The sequence below is a fragment of the Condylura cristata genome, unplaced genomic scaffold (genome assembly GCF_000260355.1).
Source record: "Condylura cristata isolate star-nosed mole 26May11 unplaced genomic scaffold, ConCri1.0 scaffold00039, whole genome shotgun sequence".
In the NCBI taxonomy this organism is placed as follows: domain Eukaryota; kingdom Metazoa; phylum Chordata; class Mammalia; order Eulipotyphla; family Talpidae; genus Condylura; species Condylura cristata.
The window spans coordinates 3,684,636-3,699,558 of NW_004567140.1; positions in this window are offsets into that span (position 1 = coordinate 3,684,636).

Consider the following 14,923-nt stretch of genomic DNA (forward strand, 5'->3'; position numbering starts at 1 on the left):
ACATGATGTCCTCTATCAGCTTTGTGGGTGAGGACTGAGCCCAGAGAAACCTTGCGGGGAAGCTGTGATGGCCCGGTCACCCCATTCACAGTCCCTCAGAGCACCTTTCCCTCACACCCCTCCCACTTCTCTAGCCCCACGGTTTACTCACTTTTCTTTCTTCCTTGTTTCACATAAGATTCATTTATTTATTTATGCACACAAGAACTGGGGTAAGGCCAGAGGTGCGGGGGTTGAGAGGATTCAGCAGAGACAGAGTGGGGAGCAGAACAGGCGGATCCACTGAAAGCCACTGCTGAGGGGGAAGTGGGGAGACAGGAGCAGTCTGCTGCGCCCTGTGGGTCACTCCCTGCCGAGGACTAACTCAGGCCACAGCAGCTGGTGAGAGGTTGGACGAGATGAGACTTAACCCCAGCAGGGAGCCCTCCACCCGGTTTTACATGCTGGCAAGGCAAGTCAGGTATCCAAAGTGCCTGCTTGTAATGAAGCACCTTGATGGCTAGGGAGTCATTCCCAAGACCAAAGCCTCACAGGAAAGAAGGTGCTCTGAGTGGACCCTGTCCCGGGGCTCTGGACATGCCAGCGGGCCGTGAAGACGTCAGATACCTCTCCAGTCTGAAGAGAAGGCTGAGGCCAGGGCAGCACCTTTCCCGGGGGGGCTGGCGCCTTTTCTGCCTAAGCTTCTCTGCCTTTGACTGAGCCTCTTTGGGGACAGCATCCTTGGGCTTGGGGCCCCGGGGGAGCCATGCTGCTCCTTCCTGATGGTGTCATGGATGCCTGGATTTGCATTCATTGCCCACACCCCACTCATTGGCGCGATGGCTAAGCCTAGGCTCCATCAGGCTTCAGTGCCGTTGCACCCAAGGAGAATGGGGGTCACGAGAGTTGTTACGCGTGCGCGCCTCCCATGACGAGGAGCTGTTATGAGGGCCGGGAGTCTTATACAGCCTGGAGGTTGAGCGGTGCAGAGCAATGGAGGCTTGAGGGGAAGGGCCAAAGTTCTGTCGGGAAACACAGACGTTCTAACCTCGAGGACATGGGCACGGAACCGTTTTTCTAGCCGCCATGATAGGTAGAACACACACACACACAATGACGATGAACCTTTTAACAGGAAGGTGAAAACACGACTTAAATACATAAGTGACTTCCTAGGAGTCTTATTTACTGGCTCCCTGCAAAGTTAACCAGGCAGAGGGCTCCTAGGTGTTTCTATCCCAGCTTTTGTGTGAAAGAGAATTCTACCTCGTTGCTCCTTTCAGCATCATGCACTAAAATAATTTAAAAAAAGGGAGAAAGAACCAGGGCTGACCCCTGTCGACTCTTACACACAGGTGTGACCGCTCTGATGGGGGCACGGGGTCATGACAGACGTCCCCTCCGGTGTCATTGGTGGCTGCTCCCCGCTCTTCTCCTTTCTGGGATCACACAGTCAGGAGAAGCTGGCCGGTGACAGGATGCCACTGAGGTCTCCACCCCTGCGTCCTTCCCAAGGACAAGCCTGGTGTCCAACATGGCCGCCTTGTCAGGCAGGGAACTCCGGGCATGGAGGGGGGAGGGGAAGGCGTTGGCTGCCGGCAGCAAGCCCTTGGCAGCCCGTCTGCAAGAGGCCAGCAGGGCTTAGCATGCAGCGACAGTCTCCTGAGGAGGCCTCGTCACCCGGGCTGATGCCAGCGAAGACAGAGAGCAAACAGGTCAGCTACAGCTTCTCCAGCGAGGTGACCATTTTCTTATGGAAAGCATGGCTGGGAGCGATTTTGTTTTACTTTTCCTGGAGAGGGAATTCACGTATCATAACATCCGCCCTTTGAAAGCACACTGTTCAGTGGTTTCTAGGGTATTAATAAGGTGCAATTCTCCTCACAAATTCCATCACCCCCACAAAAGAAGCCCCCCCCACAAGGCAGCCACTTCCTACTCAGGCCTCCTCTCGGCCTCTGTCGACCAGGCATCCAGTTTCTGTGTCTGAAGGATTCATCTATTCTGGACCCTTCGTAGAAAGAGAATTCTCCACTGCGTGGCCTTATGTGTCCGGCCTCTTCTATTTAGCGCGAAGGTTTCAAGATTCCTCCATGTTGTGGCGACCGGGTGCTGGTCCCTGACGTGGCGATTCCGCGCTGCCATTTTGTAGAGCTGTTTGCTGTTTGGTTGCTTCTGCTTTTAGCTCTTTATGAATAATGTTGCCGTTAGCATTTATGCTAAACTTTTGGTGGGACATATGTTTTCAGTTCTCTTGGATCTGGGCCTATCTAGGAGTGACATTTCTGGGTCTGCTTAAACGTTTGAGTAATTTCCAGACTCTTTGCCAAGTGACTGTGCCCTTTCCATTCCCACCAGCAGTGTCTGAGGTCCAGTTTCTCTAAATCTTCACCAGCGCTTGCTATCTTTTTATTTTTATTTTATTTCTTAAAAACATTTATTTGTTATGCATACAAGAACTGGGGTACAGGGCAGAGGTGCAGGGGGATGAGAGGATTCACCAGAGACAGAGTGGGGAGCAGAGCAGGCAGATGGACTGAAACACACTGCTGAGGGGAGCAGCGGGAGACAGGAGAGGTCTGCTGCACCCTGGGGGAGTCACTCCCTGGCCGGGGATCGAACTCGTGCTGCACTGGCTGTGGATAGCTTCATAATGCTGCACTTAAAACCCCTTGTGCCACCAGGGAGGCCTCACTAGTCTTTTTAACTGTAGTCATGTAGCAGGTGTGAAATGGCAGGCTGGTTTTATGCACCAGATGATGCTTGTAACTAGGGTGACGTCAGTATGAGTTGATGGGAGGAACTGGGATATTAGTAGCGCCCCAGATCACATCCCCAGGAGGTGTGGGGACATGCCCCTGCCAATGTTAGGGCGACTTCTGGGAAGAAGCAAGTATGCTCTACTGCTGGTTCATAGCCCCGGCACCAAGAGAAAAGCCGTGCGCGATAGCCACTCACACTATCTGCTGAAAAAGTGACTGACTGAAAGAATGAAAATCCCAGTCCTTTGTAACCCCGTGAGCACCCAGGGACTTGGAGGTGGCCACTACCCCTCAAATCCCCCTGGGCATTGAGTCTTCACACTTTCTTGAGCTGGGAGATGCATGTTCTCTTCCTCAAACCAGGTCAACAGGCTGGTGAACAAGGAGGGCTGAAAAGGGGCCCCGGGCTTGCAGGACAGGTTATGACCTCTGATTAAAACAACCCTGGAGGATAACAGTTCCAGAAAGGTTACAGCAGCCAGTGACCGGTGCTCTTCTTGCACGTGACTTCCCAGATCTGCTTTCTGGAATGTTCAGCTTCACATCTTTTTGTTATCTGCTTCAGATCTCTCTGTAGAGGCTGCTGTGATTGTTGCTTTCTGTGGTCAGCAAGGGGGCAGTCATGGGACTTCTGGGCTCCTTCCCAGGACGAGCTAACTGGCTAGTCCTGGTGTGGCTACCTGGGTACAACAGACACAGCCGAAGGGCTTCAAGGGGCCGTTTCTCCTGAAGTCTAGCACTAAGGAGGAAGGACAGTGAAAAGTCGCTTTCCGTGTAATTGGTAGAACTTTTTTTTTTTTAAAGATTTATTTATTTGTGCATACAGAACTGGGGTACAGGCCAGAGGCTCAGGGGCGGTGAGAGGCTTCACCAGAGACAGAGTGGGGAACAGAACAGGCAGATCGACGAAGCACACTGCTGAGGGGAGCAGCGGGTGGGTCAGGAGAGGTCTGCCACACCATGTGGTCACCTCCGGGGCAGGCGGGAATCGAACTCATGCGGAAGCGGCTTTAGATTCTCAGTGCTGTGCTTTAACCCGCTGCGCCACCAGGGAGGGCCAATTGGTAGAACTTTTAACATAATAATATTTCCAGTGACAGAGTCTTCTACATGGGCTGGCTTCTGTCTGGAAAGCTTCATCTCTCTAGTGACTGCTGTTGGTTTTCCCGTTGGAGGTCACTGTCTCTAATACTGTTAGTAGAGGAGATGAGACTAAAGCATGGCTGGCACCTCTTTCCCTTTTTCCACATGCTGGTCTTCCCAGCATCCCTTGCAGCTAGGGGTGGTCATGTGATCCATTTCCGGCCAATGCGTTTTAGGAAGAGTATCCTGGGTGCTCTCTTAAAAAACCAGAGAGTGGGGTGGGAATAGAAGTCTCTACTGAGGCTTCTACACTGAGGGCTACTGTAGCCACTTAAAATTGCAAGGGAAAAGAAAGCCAAGAAATTGGTAGGGCCAGTGAGCTGAAAAATTATAGCCCGCTGCAAATCACAGAAAAATGCGATGTTCTGGGCTCTCCCTGGTGGCGCAGTGAGTTAATGCATAGCACTATGACACTATCTGCAGTCACTGCAGCACAAGTTCGATCCCTGACCAGGGAGCTGACACACAGGGCACAGCAGACTCTCCTGTGTCATCCACTGCTCCCCTCAGCAGTATATTTCAGTACATCTGTGTGCTGTGCTCTTCACTCTGGTGAATCCTCTCACCGCACCCCCCCCTGCCGGGCCATGTGCCTCTGGCCTGTACCCCAGTTCTGTAGGCATAAATAAATGTTAAAAAAAACAAACAAACAAAAAACAAAAAGAAAGAAAGAAAAATGGGATGTTCTGTTTCCTGCAGTCCGAAAGCATAAAACACAGATATTTTTATCAGATGAGTCTTCGTAACTGCCCCGGGGGTGGGGGCGGGGGGAATGCTTATTTCCACATGAGAGACAAGCGTACTGATGTTGAGGGAGGATAAAATACTTGAGTCACACAACCAGAAGAAGTGGGTGAGTCAGATGTTGAACTTAGGGCTCTCTGTCATCAGAGCCCTTGTTTCTTTCTTTCTCCAGCCCTCCTGGTCAGAACGAGAAAGGGCAGAGAGCAGGAAGCTTACGGTCCTGCCCAGGAACGGCCTGTTCCCTTCTGTCTTGTGGTAGGAGGTGTGGAGGGGGGAAAGAAGAGCTATACTGACTCTCATTTGGGGATGGAAGAGCATGTTGTTGTTAGACATAACAGTATGCACACCTCACTCACCACTCTGGCCTCAGGTGGTGGTTTGGGCAGGGAGAGAAAGCACGTCTTGACCTTTCTCACCCAAAATATACCTGCTGTCTCCAAGATGCTAACTTTTTTGTTTTAAGATTTATTTGTATATGCATACAAGAGTTGGGGTGCAGGCCAGAAGAGTGGGGGTAGGAAGATTCACCAGAGACAGAGTGGGGAGTAGAACAGGTGGATCTACTGAAATATACTGCTAAGGAGGGCAGCAGTGAGGTAGAAGAGGCCTGCTGCGCATGTGGGTCATGGAGCTCCCTGGCCGGGGATCGAACTTGTGCCGCAGGGGCTGCGGACAGCTTTATAGTCCCCTTGCGCCACCTGGGAGACCCATGCTACCCATTTTTTAGCAAACCCCAGAGTGTCAGGGACTCTGGCTCCTCAGCAAAGAAGCCCATGGTGTCGGATGGGTTGGGGGTCGAACTCGGGGAGGCATCCCTGGGCACGGGAGGGACTTTACCCTGTGCTGCGACTTACCAGCTATGTCATCTTGTGGGCCCTGAGCCTCGAGTCCACATTCGTGAAATGTGTGGGAACCCAAACATCCAGATCAGATTATCTCGAGGCAGAAAGGGAATGTGAGGGAATTTATTCGCTGAAAACCTAAGAAGTGGAGCTGCCTGTAACCTGAGAAGTAGCTGCATTGGGAGAAAGAGGAAACACGGCCCCCTTTCCAGTTCCTTTCCAGGAATGCCCGCTGGCATTCCCCTCAGGTAGCTGCCGTTCCTTCTGCGTATTTTGGTCCTTTCACTGCTCCCATGGAGGGGGCAGGCCTGCCTGCTGCCTCCTAGGTCACTGAGGACACTGCAATGGCCCAGCTCGAGGCTGTCTGTCACCTCAGTGAGTCCTGTCAGAACCTTCCTCTGAGAGCGGGGAAGGTTCAGTTACCCATGGGAAGGGAGGTCCTCCATCCAGAAGTGGGAATGATGCTGGGCAGGGAAAACCCCAAGCTGTCCCTCCCAGGGTACATTTCCAAGAGTTGGGTGACATGATACCTTCCGTGGCTCGAGCAGCCCCACGCCCCAGTAGGCCTGTTCCCTAGGACTTGGCCCTGTCCGCCCTGACGCCCTTGAACTACCTCTCATTGTCCGTGGGCAAATTCGGGGAGAGCAGGCTCATCTCCACTGGGCCGCCCCTATCTGTCCCCCGGCCTTTGTCCCTGCACCCAACATGACAATCACCAGGCTCAGGATGAGACTGTAATCCTATTACTCATTCATCAGCCAGCCCACGAGACCAGAGGCCAGATCGAACACAGCCAGGAAGCCCGAGAAGCCTTCTCCACCGCTGTGAAGCCAGGCTTAGCTCAGGCACAATAGGTGTGTAATTTAAGGTTTTGTTGAGCTGAAATCCAATCACATACTTGACTGGTGGATCACAGAAACTCACAGGCTAAAAGAATGAGATAATTCCACCCCACACAAACACCGGGATTCAGCTTTGACTTGATGGCAAACGTGTGACAACCTTACGCCCTTCATTCTCTCTGTCTGCCCCCTTTTTTTTTGTTTTAATTATTTCTGCCCCTCTCCTTCACTCTGGACCATCCAGACATGTGATGGGACCAGACTCAGCAAAGTTCCAGAGCAGAACAGAAGTAGGCAGGAGGAGGAAGCCTTCTGAATGTGGTCTTCACTTAATGGACCACGTAGGGGTGTGAGCAGCTTGAGGGATGGCTTATCCTTAGCTGTTCTCTTCCAGGAGTCTCTCAGAATGAGGTAGGGCAGCAGACAGGAGAAGCTCCTGGTCACGTCCAGGAGCTGTTCTCGTCATTCATTCAGTGCCAGTGTGGGGTGGAGAGGGTGGGGAGAAGAACTATACTCACCCCATCGGGGTGCTGGAGCAGTTTCCTCAATGCGAGATGATAGGAAAAATGAACTTGCTCAACGTTTCATGTCCACTCGACATAAATGCATCCACTGCACATGTCTTGCTTTCTGGTAGCCCCGGCTGGTACTTGAAGTAAAGGCACCGATCACATGGGGAACAGTGTCCCAAGGATGAATGGACGGGTGTTTTGGAAGTGAGGAGGCCACCGTGGCTGAGGATGAAAGACCCTGACTGGGGGCATCCGAGCTCAGGCCTGAGAGACGGCAAAGAGACTTTTCTCCAAGTTCTGGGGCAGGGTTTCCTTGTACACAGCCAGGTCCCAGGTGAGAGACAGAGGTCAACCAGGAGGCCTGGATGCAAGCCTGGCCTATATGCTTGTGTGCTGAGGCCCCGGGTAGATATGCAGGCCGAGAGTATCTGACCCTAACCTGCTGTGGACATCATGAGGTCCCTCCTTTGGGGCTCAGGGTGTCACCTGGAAATGACAAGCAGAATGGACTCTGCCAACAAGACAATCATATTTGGGTTCTTCCCCCAATAGGCCTGTTGGGTATGGCTGTGACTGGAGAGTTGTCTTCCAGAATGGAAGTGGCCCTGGATCAAATTGGAGGACCCGGTTCCCATGATGTTTTCTTTCTTGGGGTGTCTGCCTTTGCCTACCCTCGGCTGGCATCTTCTCCACAGATGTTTTCTGTTAGTGGAGAGAACTGAACTGAGCTCTAAAGGCAGGATCATGGGTCTGGATTCCTTGGGTTTGGGAGTAATGCACAATGAAGCTGACCGTCGTCACTTCTGCTCTGTCACAACAGAGGGTGACTTGGTAGCTGATCTTAATTTAGCATAAACCAAGATATTATGCCAGGTACTTGACTTACATCATTTCATTTCTTCCTTCCCCAACCCTGTTTTTAATGATAAGGAAGCCAATGTTTTTAGATGTTTAACTTCAGATTAACATTCGAGACAGGGAGAGCCAAAATTTGAATATTTCTGCTATTGATATTGCTGCTACAAACACTGATAATAATAGCTCCCATCTAGGAAATGCTCATTCGGTGATGTCAGTCACTGTTTCTTAAGAGGTAATATTTCTTTTATATTAAGAAGTTTCTAAGATCTTCTCATTGTCTTTGGTGTTTCTTCATTAAACATGGTTGTTTATGTATTCATGCTCCTGTTTATTTATTCTGCTTGGGATACCTAATTTCAACAAGCTATCAACTTTGTCTTCTTGATTTCACATGTTGAAAACAATGCCCATCAATGATATTAGGAGGTGGGGCTTCTTTGTAGGTGAATTGGCCATGAGGACTGAGCCCCTACAAATAGAATTAGTGTTGGGTCTCCCTGGTGGCCTAGCGGTTAAGTCTCAGCACTGTCACCTCTGCAGCCTGAATTTGATGCCTGGCCAGACCCCTCCTGTCTCCCTTCTATTCCCCTCAGCAGTTTAATTCAGTAGATCCACCTGTCCTGATCCCCACTCTGTCTCTGGTGAATCCTCTCCCCCTACCCCCACACCTCTGGCCTACACCCCAGTTCTTCTATACATAAATAAAATAAATCTTTAAAAAAGTAGAATTAGTGTCTTTATAAAAGATGCTGCAGAGAGACCCTTAACACTTCTGCCACATGAGGACACAGTGAGAAGACCACCTAAGGAATCAGACACCAAACCTACCAGCAACTTGATCTCCAACTTCCCAGTCTCCAGAACCATGAGGAATACATGTCTGTTGTGTATAAGCCACCTAGTCCATGATTTCCTTTGTTCTAGTCACCCAAATAGAGGCAAGCAAGAAGGTTGGTGATGTCTATCAATTCTGGAAAATTGTCAACTATTTTTTTTTTTTAATGCTGGTAATTTTTTTTTTTTATTTTACAAAAGTTTATTTTTACATCATTTTGTATTGTCAACTATTTTTATTTGAATATTGATTCTCCTCTAATTTCTTATTTTCTCTCTCTCTGGAGCTCAGATTAGATGTATAGTCAACAATTTCCTCCTGGCGTCCCTGTGTTTTAATCCCTCTTGCAAATTTTCTACCTCTTTTTCTTACTATTTCCTTCAGCCTTGTCATCTGGTACATTGATTTCCCCTCAGCTGTGTCTAACTGAATGATGTCACACGTTTTGTTCTCCTTTAAATAGGAGTGGAGCTTGTAGAGAGAGGAATCAAGTCACAGGTTCGGGCTTGATGAGGTTTCACAGTGACAACGTGTTCAACATAGCCCAGGAGCAATCAGATGGGACCAGGGACCCTGAAGCCCCTCACACTCTCCTATCACCGCTGAGACCACATTCTGACCTTCCCTTAATTGGGAAACTTATTTCCCTAACCTGGGAAAGGACCTCAATAGGTGATCGAGACTTTTCTTACTATGTTTCAGATGCATCAGTCTACCTGCGTGGAATCTACTTCTAAAACTCTCATTTGGTTGTGAAGACGTACTAAACGTGTTTGGTTTCTTGTCCTATTTCTGTTCATTAAGTACCTGCACACTTTGCAGGTCTTATTCTCATGGTGGTTGGCTTCCTTGCGGTTTTGTGAGTTTTATCCATGAAGTCTGTTCTCTGGGCCCATTGCCTCTGGGAATGTTTTAAAGTCTAGCTTATTTGGAAATTACACTGGAGAAATTTGCATTTGCTTCTGCTGGCCCTCCTGAGGCATTACCATGAGGGGGATGTGAATGGAATAGTTGTGAAGCCTCCGTGCTATATGCAACAATAGGGTGGGTGGTTGTGTCCCCACACCCATGCCAGGCTAGTCGCTGGCTACTCACAGTGGAGACAGAGAAGCTGCAGGTCTCTCTTCTGTGGGGGTGAGGTCCTTTGTGTATTAGCTCTTAAAAAATTTCTATTTATTTATTTATGCATACAGAACTGGGGTACAGGCCAGAGATGCTAGGGTGGCTGAGAGGTTTCACCAAAGACAGAGTGGGAGCAGAACAGGCAGACTGACTGCAACACACTGCTGAGGGGAGCAGCAGAGAAAGAGGAGAGGTCTGCCAGGCCATGTGGGTCACTCCCTGGCTGGGAGTTGAACTACTACAGAAGTTGCTGCAGCTGGCTTCACTGTACTGAACTTTATCGCTTTGCACCACCAAGGAAGGCCCCATATATCAGCTTTATTGAGATATGAGATGCTGCTTTTTTGTCCTAAATTACTGACAGAGAGTGTCACCTTTTTGCTTTAGGTGGCAACTGCCAACTTCAGTAGCGACCTTGCTTAGGCCCCAAGCTTACTCTCCGCTTCTACACACATCAGAGACCCACCAGCTGTTAGCAGCTGCTTCCTGCTTTTGAGTGTGCCTATCATTACCCAATGTTCACTTTTCCTGTAAGTTCACATGTATATATATATTTTAATCTACTTATTTATACATACAGAACTAGGGTACAAGCCAGAGGTACAGGGGCGTAAGAGGATTCCCCAGAGACAGAGTGGGGAGCAGAACAGGCAGATTGCTGAGGGGAGCAGCGGGCGGGTCAGGAGAGGTCTGCCGCACCCTGTGGGTCACCTCCGGGGCGGGAATTGAACTTGTGCTGCAGCGGGTTTAGCTTCTTGGTGCTGCGCTTTAACCCGCTGCGCCACCAGGGAGGGCCGCTCACATATATTTTTAATGAAGTCTTAAAAAATATGTTCTGTATGTGTGTGTGTGTGTCATATAGCAGAAGCTGCTCCTAAACATCACTCCAGGTATAATACTGTTTGTACACAGTATCTCATTTAATCCTGGGAACAGTGGTCCTATTCTACAGATGAGGAAACTGAGGCACAGGAGGGTAAGCAACGACCCATTGTGCTCATGGCAGAGGATGGACCCGGGCCAGCCTCTGGCTGAGTCTAGCACCATGTCCAGCTTAGGTACACTTGGTGAAGTCAGTGGCCAGGACGATTTAGGGTTCACTCCAGGTCTCTGGGCAGAAGAGCAATCCCGTCATCGAGAGGGACTGGTCAGTTGCCAGGGGATGTGACTTCTAAGTGCTGAGTGCCAGCTAAGCTCTGCTTCCAGCATCCAGACTGGGTATAAGAGTCAGACAATCCTGCTGGCTTCCTTGGGCAGAGGAGAAGTCCACACCGGACTGTGACATTTGCTGAACTGAGCATCTGCTTAGGAAACATCTCAGGGGAAGAAAACTTGGCTGATGGACCATTTCAGAGCACTCGGCTATTACAGCAGGAGGTGCTCTGAGGGTGACTCCGGAACGAAGCTTCCAGATCAGCCACGGTGGCTTCCTCGCCTCTGAATGCTCTACATCTTTCTTCTCTCCTAGCCTCCTCTCCAGCTGGGTCTTGGGGATCCCAGCACACCGCCGCTTCTGGTCTTGGGCTGGGATCGGGACTCCTGGGGTCTGGTCCCGGGGGCGGGGTGCCTCATCTCCTGGCACCCGCCCTGCTTGTGGGGAAGGGATGACCAGGACAAGATGCCTTGACAGCAGTAACCGGCTCATCGACACCCCCTTTGGAGATGGCCTCCTTTCTGAGACCCCCTCCTGCCCTCCTCCATGCTCAGCTAGGGTCTCTGGCCATTGCTCATGACCTTGGAGATGCCCATGCCAGAAATGTCGCTTTATCGCTGGAGATAACAGCATCCTGGGCTTACGGGGTACAGGCAAGGAAACTGAAGCTCAGCGCGGGAGGTGGCTTGCCTGTGAATGGCAGCACACAGCTGACCAGCTGCCCAGGCCGGGCCACGCTTTCAAAGCAGCCTCCCTTGCAGTGTGACCTCCGCCCGGGGCCACAGGGAAGCGGCCAGCTGCCTGGTGCTGCTTTCTTTACCCTGGACCTCGCTCCCGGAGACGGAGGAGGCTTTTAACATTTTTCTGCACTGAAACATTCAAACCTGCCTTCAGCTGGCTGGTGCCCCTTGATGAGGGTGTGAGCCTCCTCATGGGCTTTTGAACAGCCCAGCAGCCCTCAGACCAGCCCGTGTGGAGGGAGGCGCTCTGCTCAGGCTGGGGTCCCTGACTAGGTGGCGGGAGCTGTTTGGCACACTGGGGCCGGGTCCAGCGTAGCTTTGGCATCTTCTCTGTGACTTGCCACTCTCTGAACACACTCTTGGGCCACGCGCTGTGCTTTGCAAGCCGCAAACCAAGAGAAGTGAGCTACTCCCTTCTACGTCCACTGATAGAAGGGACTCGTCCTGGCACATGCAGGTGGCATGAGGAGAGCCGGGTGGCTGCAGGTTAAGGGGGGAGGTGGAGGCCATTGGGGTGCAGCTGGCATGGCGCTGGTGCAAGAACAGGCTTCCTCGCGGCCAATGCCCTACTCTGCAGCTCCAGGGCGAGGCTCCAGGGTAGTGACTGGATGGTCTTCCCAGGCAGGGGGAGGCCAGGAGGCCAACACGGCCGGCCTGCCCCTTGCCTGAGGGTGGATTTCCTTCAAAGTTAGGGGCACAGGAGGAAAGATGGTCCCTGCAGGCTTCTCCCAGCACACAGCTGGGTGAGGCTGTACCGAAAGCCGGGGACTTATGGCTGGCTCCCCAGCCAGCTGAGGAGAAAACATTGAGAGACAGTTGTTCCAAATCTAACAGACAAGCCCCCAACTGCTGATGCAGTGGTCACCAGACCCCAGTGAAGCCAGAGAGAATCACCAAGGACTGATAGGCCAGGACTGACGGCCCCAACCTGGCTCCCACGGGACAGGTGTTATTGATGAAGTCTTCAACATGAGTAGAGGCAAAGTTCAGGTCTTTCCTCTGGAGTAGGAAATTCACTGCTGCTTGACACCTCCTTGCAGATTCTTCATCATCGTCACCATCACCACTATCACCACCACTACCACCATCGTTATCACTACCACCATCATCATCAGTACCATCATCATTCCCTTCACTGTCATCATCACCATCAGTACCAACATCATCCTCACCATCACCATCATCACCATCACCACTACCACCATCACCACCATCATTATCACTATCACCATTATCACCATCACCATCAGTATTATCATCAACACCACCATCAATAGTAACATCATCATCCTCCCCACCACCAATGCCATCATCATCATTGCCACCACCACCATTATCTCCACCATCATCATCAGCATCATCTCCACCACCATCATCACCATCATCCCCACCACCACCATCATCCTCACCACTGCCACCATTATTGCCATCACCATCAACACCATCATCATTTCACCACCACCACCATCGTCACAACCATCAGTACCATCATCATTCTCATCACCACCAACGATACCACCATCATCACCATCCTCACCACCGCCCTTATCACCAGCATCCCCATTACCATCATCATCACCCTCATCACCAAGCTAACAGTCTTTGATTATTACTATGTGCAGACATTACTAGGTTCTTAGTCTGTCTCATGTCATTTTAAAGCTCAGTGTCCCTTTGAGATTAGTGGGCAGGGTCCCTGGATTAAGCTATCAGGCTCTTCATTTTAGAAATGATGCAACGAAGACCAAGGAACCACTTCCCCAAGTTCTCTGGGCCAGTTAGTGGCCGAGTCAGGATTTGACCGCAGCAGCTTCACGCTAAAGGCACATTTTATAGCCACACCATGTTATAAGCCCTCTTGGTGTGCTGGCAGGGGAACAGGACAGGGGTCGATCGAGAAAGATGTTTTTCATTAAAACCTTGTAATTACCAGACTTGTGTAAAAAGAAGATAATTTGCTATAGTTTTAAAGTCGCCCATGGATGGAAGGCCAAAAATAAACCCCAAACTTGTAAATACTATTAGTTTCTCTCCAACTTGGTTGTTGTATTTAGCTGATGTCTCCTTGTTGACTTCCCAGCTAACAGCTTAACTATATAAATCCAGTTGACGTGTCTTTATTCAGATAAAACTCTAATACTGCAAGTGTAGCAAATTAGATGCAAATGCCCCTTTTTTATTTTAAGTATACTTAAAGCTGCCTTTCCAATGCAAATTTTATAGGAAATCTCAGCCAGCAAGGACAGGCATCTTAGCTGTCAGCAGGCAACTGCTTTCATTTTGTCTCAGGCTAGGGAACTGCCTTCTTTTTTCCTTTTTGCCCTGCAGACTGAGATAATTAAAGCTACAGAGAAATAGTTTAAATATACATGATATACACAGTTCTTCAAATTATAGGATAATGCATAAATTCACCCATTACCATATTTGATAGGAGGGCGGCTGACCAGAGCTGGGGGAGGCATGTGGAGTTGGGGGGTGATGTGATTTTCTCCCACAACTTGCCCTCCCCTGTCAATAAGACCCAGTTTCTTTCCTTCACCTGGTGTCCTAAGGAGCCTGGGAAGTCTTCAAAAAGAGCCGGCGAACACATTCATTAAAAAGGGACCGCCATTTTTGGTTAAGACATAAAAATGTTAATGGTAACTTTTCCCCCCTTTTCCCCTCTCGGTTGTCTGTCTCTTTGGAATACATATCCATTTCGGCTTTGATTTGTTGAGCTCCCTGAATGAGTTTATCCAAACAATGTGAATTTACTCAGATCTCTCTCAAATCCCACATCTCTTGTGGTTGATAAAGCTGACTTTAGCTAAGAAGGGCTGGATCAGTGTGATTTGAAATTCACATTGAAAATGATAAGGGCTTTGCAGGAAATAATAAGCACAGTCAAACGCTGTCAGGAGGAAACAGTGAGGCTTGCAGGGTGAAATTTGGTGAGGCCATGCCCCGCCCCCCACGGGTCTGCAATCAAGGCAGGAGCCCAGGCGAAGGTGACGGCTTTGCTCACGCACTCAGAAGCTTGGCGACGACAGCGACGATAATTCTGAAGAATTCCGTGCATTAGCTTGATTCCTTGTGATCAGCAAGTGCGGTCCCCCTGGAGGGTAACAGGCTTTCCGTGGGCATTTAAAGGCAGCGTCTTTGCTTGCCATGGTCCTTGGGGCCAGCTGGAGCCCCGGACTCTTTCTGTCTCTTGCTCACTCCTCTTGGTTCCCCTTGGAGAACTTCCCAGATGCCTCAGAGTGGGCTCGATAGGGTCTTATGTCCCCTGCATAACCCGAGGAAGCGGCACAATTATTATAACTATTTTCCAGAAGGAGCCATCCAGATGTGACCATGAGCTCCAGGGAGGACACCCTAGGGCTGCAGAAAGGAGAGTGTGGGGGGT